The sequence below is a fragment of the Piliocolobus tephrosceles genome, chromosome 7 (genome assembly GCF_002776525.5).
Source record: "Piliocolobus tephrosceles isolate RC106 chromosome 7, ASM277652v3, whole genome shotgun sequence".
Lineage (NCBI taxonomy): Eukaryota > Metazoa > Chordata > Mammalia > Primates > Cercopithecidae > Piliocolobus > Piliocolobus tephrosceles.
This window is the reverse complement of record NC_045440.1, coordinates 2,770,510-2,776,869: the sequence shown is the minus strand read 5'-3', so window position 1 is coordinate 2,776,869 and position 6,360 is coordinate 2,770,510. Positions and strand designations below refer to the sequence as shown.

The 6,360-nt window shown below is 42.9% G+C and overlaps 1 non-coding gene across 1 annotated transcript; it reads right to left on the bottom strand.

Moving 5' to 3' along the window:
* Positions 1-5,273: 5,273 nt before the first annotated feature.
* LOC111551408 lies at positions 5,274-5,377 on the bottom strand. Its single transcript, XR_002734356.1, has one exon. It is a non-coding gene; the product is annotated as a U6 spliceosomal RNA (small nuclear RNA).
* Positions 5,378-6,360: the final 983 nt, after the last annotated feature.

The window sequence follows — 6,360 nt, the reverse complement described above, 5'->3', positions numbered from 1 at the left end:
TCTGCGTACTCTAGGATACCAGATGACAGGACATCGATGAATAAAACAAGGAGCATTTCAGACTGCAAATGCACACTGCTGGAATGAAAGCGAGAACTGAAATGTATCATGGGGATCTACAGGGAAAACTCAAAGCCCAGATGGATGAAGCCATTTGCTCATGATTAACCCGACGGTACCAGAGAGGTGTTCCCAAAACCCAGACTGTAAACATTAAATTTTGTATTCAGTACACGCTTCACATTCAACTTCAAAGTCCAGGTTTTGTTTTTTTTTTTTAATTTAGTTGTGTTTTCTTAAACTGAAGTGCATCTTTTGTGTTGTCTCAGTGCCTTAAATTGTAACTTTTCCTGCATGAAAAAAAAAGTGATTTCTCTAGAAGTTTCTCTCGTCAGGAGTCCAAAACTGTTAGCTCTTTATAATCCCAAAGCCATCATTTTGGGAGCTGAGGTAGGTCACGGTGCTGATTTGCTTTCTCTCTCAGTGCCTGACTTTGGGCTTCTCATGTGCCTGGAGCGCTTTCTTTCTCTTCAGATTGCAAAAGTCCTAAAAGCAGAGCAGCAGTTTGGGAGGTCAAATAGCTAATCTCTTTCTCTCCATTTGCGCTCCGAAGTGCTCTTCTGTGGAGCGGAACAACACCTTCTCCTCCCTCCTGCCTGGGCTCACTGAGAGGGTGTTGGTCTCAGCACAAAGCATCAGCAAAGTGAACAGGGCCAGAAGAGCTGGGTGCCCACTGAGCACACCATACATGAAGCCATCTCTTCCAACTGAAGACTAAGAACCATCTCTTCCAGGACAACTAAGGATGGATTTGCCTTTTTGAAAATTTGAGGTTGGACTTGCAATAAAAAAATTAGAGAATTTGTTATTGAATTGGGAACTTATGTATGGGAAGGAAAAAAGGAGCTCCCGAGCTCAAGGCTGCACACAGTGGACTTGGCTCGCCAGAAAGGAGAGCTAAGTGGGCAAAGGTAACCGCTCGCATGCACTGCTCACAGGCTCCCAGCCAGACCTGCCTACCAGACTTTCAGGAGTAAGTCACTCATTCACACTACAGTATGCAATCCCGTCCCGTCCCCTCCCCTCTCCTCCCCTCTCCTCTCCCTTTCCTTTTTCCTTCCCTCCTTCCCTCCCTCCTTCCTTCCTTCCTTCCTTCCCTCCCTCCCTCCTTCCTTCCCTTCCTTCCCTCATTTTTACAATCAGTTTAAATTGTGTATTGTTTTAGAAAATATAGTACTAACATATGAGAAAAATACAAACAGGGTAAATGGAATACAGCAAAAACTATCTTCCTTCCATCCCTGTCTTCCTACAAAAGTTCCCTTTGGTAGAGCTAACCACTGCTATCAGTTTCTATCAGAGATACTTTCCAGAGATACTACAGACAAAAGTATCTATCTACGTGCTCCATAAATGCAAGCATATATGCACCTTCTGCACCTTGCTGTTTTAAAAAACACTCGTTTTAAAACACTACCCACTTCAAATATTTTAATAGATCCTGGTTCTCTGCAAAATAAAGCCCAAACTTTTCCTGGTATGAAACATCTTTTATAACTCCCCAAATGAGTATCTCCTTCCAGTTCAGTGACCCCCTCCTTCCCTCCAGCTTCTTCCTCTCCCTCCCACCCACCCCATGTTTCAACAGCATAGACCTCCAGGCCTGGGAGCCTCACTGCTGTTGGTTCTTTGGTCTGGAGACTCTTGCTTTTTCTCCTCTGCTTGTCAAAATTATTCTCATCATTTAAGACCTAGCACATCTGTCACTTCTGCTGTGAAGGTTTCTCCAAATTTCTGCCGTATTGTTGACCATTTCCTCTAAGTACCCTTCTTAGCAAGTTCTGTATTCCTCAATGGGTGCTTCACTTATTTTCTGAACACTCTTGAAATACCATGTTGGACAAGAGAGACCACAGGAAACAACATGGACAGAGACCTCAAGGATCTTAAGGTCTAGCAGGGAAAAGTTGACAAGCCATGGTAGTAGTGAGCGATCATTGCTGGTGCCAGGAATACAGGAAAGAGGATGCACCCGCAGACTGGGAAGATCAGTTGGAGAAGTTCTTGTGGGAGGCAGAACATAAGCTGCTAGCTGAGGATCTAGAAGGGACTTGCAATAAAAAATAAGAGAATTTAATTGGGAACTTGTGTAGCGGAAGGAAAAAAGGAGCTGCCAAGTTCAAGGGTGCACACAGTGGGCTTGTCTCTCCGGGAAGGAGCTCATGGGATCCTAGCCAGACCTCCCTAGCGGACTTTAGGGAGTAAGTCACTCATTCACACTGCAGCATGCAATTCCTTTATTTATTTCCTCCTTTCCTTTCTTTCATTCCCCTTTTTTAAATAGTTTATAATTGGTTACATTTTACAGTTTCTAACTGGCTACAGCCACATGAAGAGTTACGGAAAATGGAAAAGGTCAAAATGTTCCCAGGTGGCCATGCTACACGAAGGGAAAGGCATATGCAAAAGATGAGAGAGCACCAGAATTCATGAGACCTTAGAGATGAATCAATATGGCACGAGGCTAGAGTTTTGCCAGGGTAGAGTCATCAGAGAAAGTCTTCTGTAAATTACAAAGTGGTCTTCAAATGACAAGTGTGGAGGTAAATGACTCAAAACTTTGACAACTGGAGATTTGTCATCTTTAACCTCCAAGTTGCTGCAGTCTCTAAAGATTTAAGAGGATTTGGGGAAGGCCAAGGGATGTCACTCAACATAATTGCTTTTGAGTATTAAAGCCGTGGATTTTGACAAGCACTGCCAGGGAATGTCTGAGGGTTTGCATTTTAGTGAATTACTCTGTAAATCAAGATATATATTATTAATACTAAGAGTGGTAGTAATTAACCTATATTGAGCTCTTCCCCAACTTCCAGCACTATTTTTAGAACTTTACATATTAGAACCTACTTAATCCCAACTACTTACAGGGTGAGTATGCTATTATTATCTCTACTTTTTAGATGAGGAAACCAGGTATTGAGAAGTTAAGAGGCTTTCTCAATGTCACAGAACTTGCTTGTGGTGCAGTCAGGATTGAAACCTCAGTGGTCTGGTTTGGAGCCTGTGTTCCTAACCACAAGGCTCCACTGTCTCTCCCCAGCTTCAGTGGGCAGTGTTTGGGCGAGCACACTGCCCAGCCCGGAAACCCAACATTTGCTATTCCGGAGAAGCATTCTGCAAATCTAGGGCAGATGGTCAGTAGGTGGAGTCTGCTTAACCCACTCTTGGCATCTCAAGGCAGTCACGGCCTGGAAATAACAATTTGGGGAGTTTAATTAACAGCACACTGCAGGAATGCCAAGAACAATGGGAAATCCATGAGTGGATACCTTGGGGTTGAAAATCAGAATTCAAGGGCCTTCCCTGCCATCTTTCAAGCTGCTATGGATTGCAACAGGCAGAGCTGCACTTGCTTGGTTTAGGCAGGAGAAGAGTCTAGATTAATTACACAGATGCATGGCTTTGCTCAGAAAAAGCCAGTAGATGGTTTGATATAGTGACTTCTGCAACCATAAAATTGTAAGATATATGGTTATCTTTGTGCTAAATGGGGCCCTGAAGAGATTAATCTCACATACAAAGTGAAAATTAGATGAATGAATTTCACCAGGTGGGGAAAACTCCTTGTCATACTTGTAAATAGCGGTTTCATGCCAAGTATGCTGGCTTCAAATATGAAACTATGGAAAAGTTTTCTTGAAAGAGTGCCATGGGGCTGTGAGAGAAGTACTGGTTTCGAACATGCAGAAGATTAAAATTTGAGGTCAGTGCCTTAAAAAGATCCCTGAATACATAAAGCTTTAAGGAGGGAGCGGTGGGGGTTCTGTTTATTTTATAGTCAAGATGTATCTTTAAAGCGAATGCACTTCATGCTGTCAACCCAACTGTAGACTGTATTGCCCTCCCCCTCCAGGGGAGGGTGAGAGTAAGGCCAGGTGCAGGGTGCAGGCTGTCTTGTCCTTGGGGCCAGCACACATTGCCAGCTCACTAGCCTTTCTCGCTGGTACTAGAAATGAGCTTCATTTCTGCAATCTGCATGGTGACCACTGTAAAAGTGGTCACTGTAATAACTGAAAAAGCACAGTATTTTGACTGACGAGAAATGTGTTCAAGTCACAGCTCTGCTACTGACTAGTGATAAGGCGCTGGGTGAGTTAACATCTCTGAGCCTCAGTCTTCTGTGAATGGGCGTACAATCCCATTCCCGAGAGATGTTTTAAGGCTAGAGACAGTGGTATATAAGGGCACCTGGAAGCTATAAAGCAACATGAAATGCTGGCTAATGGAGTTAGCAGAATTTTGAGGCATCACTTTCTTACCTGATATCTGTCTCCTATCTTCAGCCTCTCAAATGTCGCATTTGCTTTTCTGTTTTTACTATTTTTTATTATGCTAAAATATACATAACAGAACATTTTACCCCATAACCATCTTTTAAATTATATTTGTAAACTGTATTTAATGGCCCTGGATTGAACACTTAAAAATGGTTACAACTTATATGTAAGTGCTGAGCATTTTATTCAGAGTTTCAATATAGACACTTTTTAGAATTCTATTTTTTTGAGGGTGCAGAAAAAATTTTGTAAAAATAGATTCAGGGCATGCGTGTGCAGGTTTGTTCCATGGATATATTGCAAAATGGTGAGATTTGGACTTCTAGTGTGCCCATTAACTTGAAGGATGAAGACTGTACCGAGCAGATAATTTTTCAACCCTCAGTTCCCTCATCTTCCCCCTCCTTGGAGTCCCCAGTGTCTATTATTTCCTTCCATATGTCCAGGTGTACCCATTGTTTGGTCCCCACTTATAAGTGAGAACTTGCAGTTTTTAATTTTCTGTTTCTGGGTTATTTCACTTAGGATAATGGCCACCAGCCCCATCCACGTTGCTGCAAAAGACAGGATTATATATACATATATATAGTTTGTTTGTTTGGTTTGTTTTTTGCAACCGAGTCTCACTCTGTTGCCCAGGCTGGAATGTAGTGGCATGGTCACAGCTCACTCACTGCAACCTCCGACTCCAGGGTTCAAGTGATTATCCTGCCTCAGCCTCCCAAGTAGCTGGGACTACAGATATATGCCACCACGCCCAGCTAATTTTTATATTTTTAATAGAGACAGGGTTTCACCATGTTGGCCAGACTGGTCTCAACAGACTGGTCTCAAACTCCTGGCCTCAAGTAACCCACCTGCCTCAGCCTCCCAGAGTGCTGGGATTACAGGCATGAGCCACTGTGCCCAGCTGATTTCATTTTTTTTTTTTTTTTTAATATAGCATACTTCATGAATGTGCATGTCCTCCTGGCACAGGGGCCATGCTAATTTTCTCTGTATCATTCCAATTTTAGTATATGGCTGCTGAAGCAAGAACTGGAACCATTCTTAAATGTACATCCAGGGGCATTAAGTGCATTAACAATGCCATACGGCCATTGTTATGATCCCTCTCCAGTACTTTTTCATCATCCCAAATTGAGACTCTGTACCGATGAAACAATAACTCATTACCCCCCGTTCCCCTACTGCTGGTAACCTATGGTATACTTTCTGTCTCTAAGAATTTGCCTGTGAGGTACCTCACATTGGTGGAGTGAAACAGTACATATTTGTCCTTTTATGTTTAGTTTATTTCATGTAATACAAGGTGTTCAAGATTATCCATGTTGTAGCAGGTATAAGAAGTCTTTCTTCTTAAGGCTAGATAATATTTTATTGCATACATGTATATTCATTTTGTGTATCTATTCATCTGTTGATGACTATTTCGGTTGTTTCTACATTTTGGCTATTGTGGATGATACTGCTATGAACATGGTGTACAAATATCTGAGTTCTACTTTTATTATTATTATTTTTTGAGACAGGGTCTGGCTCTGTTGCCCAGGCTGGAGTGTAATGGTGCAATCTCCGCTCACTGCAACCTGTATCTCCCAGGCTCAAACCATCTTCCTGCCTCAGCCTCCAGAGTAGCTGTGAATACAGATGTGTACCACCACGCCCAGCTATTTTTTTTTTTTTTTAAGACAGAGTTTCACTTTGTCACCCAGGCTGGGGTGCAGTGACACAATCTTGGTTCACTGCAACCTCTATCACCAGGGTTCAAGAGATGCTCCTGCCTCAGCCTCCCAAAGTGCTGGGATTACAGGCATGAGCCACCGCGCCTGGCCCATTTTTTTGTATGTTTGGTAGAAATGATGTTACGCCATGTTGCCCAGGGTGGTCTCAAGCTCCTGGGCTCAAGCCATCCTCCTGCCTCAGCCTCCCAAAGTGCTGAAATTACAGGTGTGAGCCACTGCACCCAGCCTGAGTTCTGCTTTTAATTCTTTGGGTATATCCCTAGAAGTGGAAATGC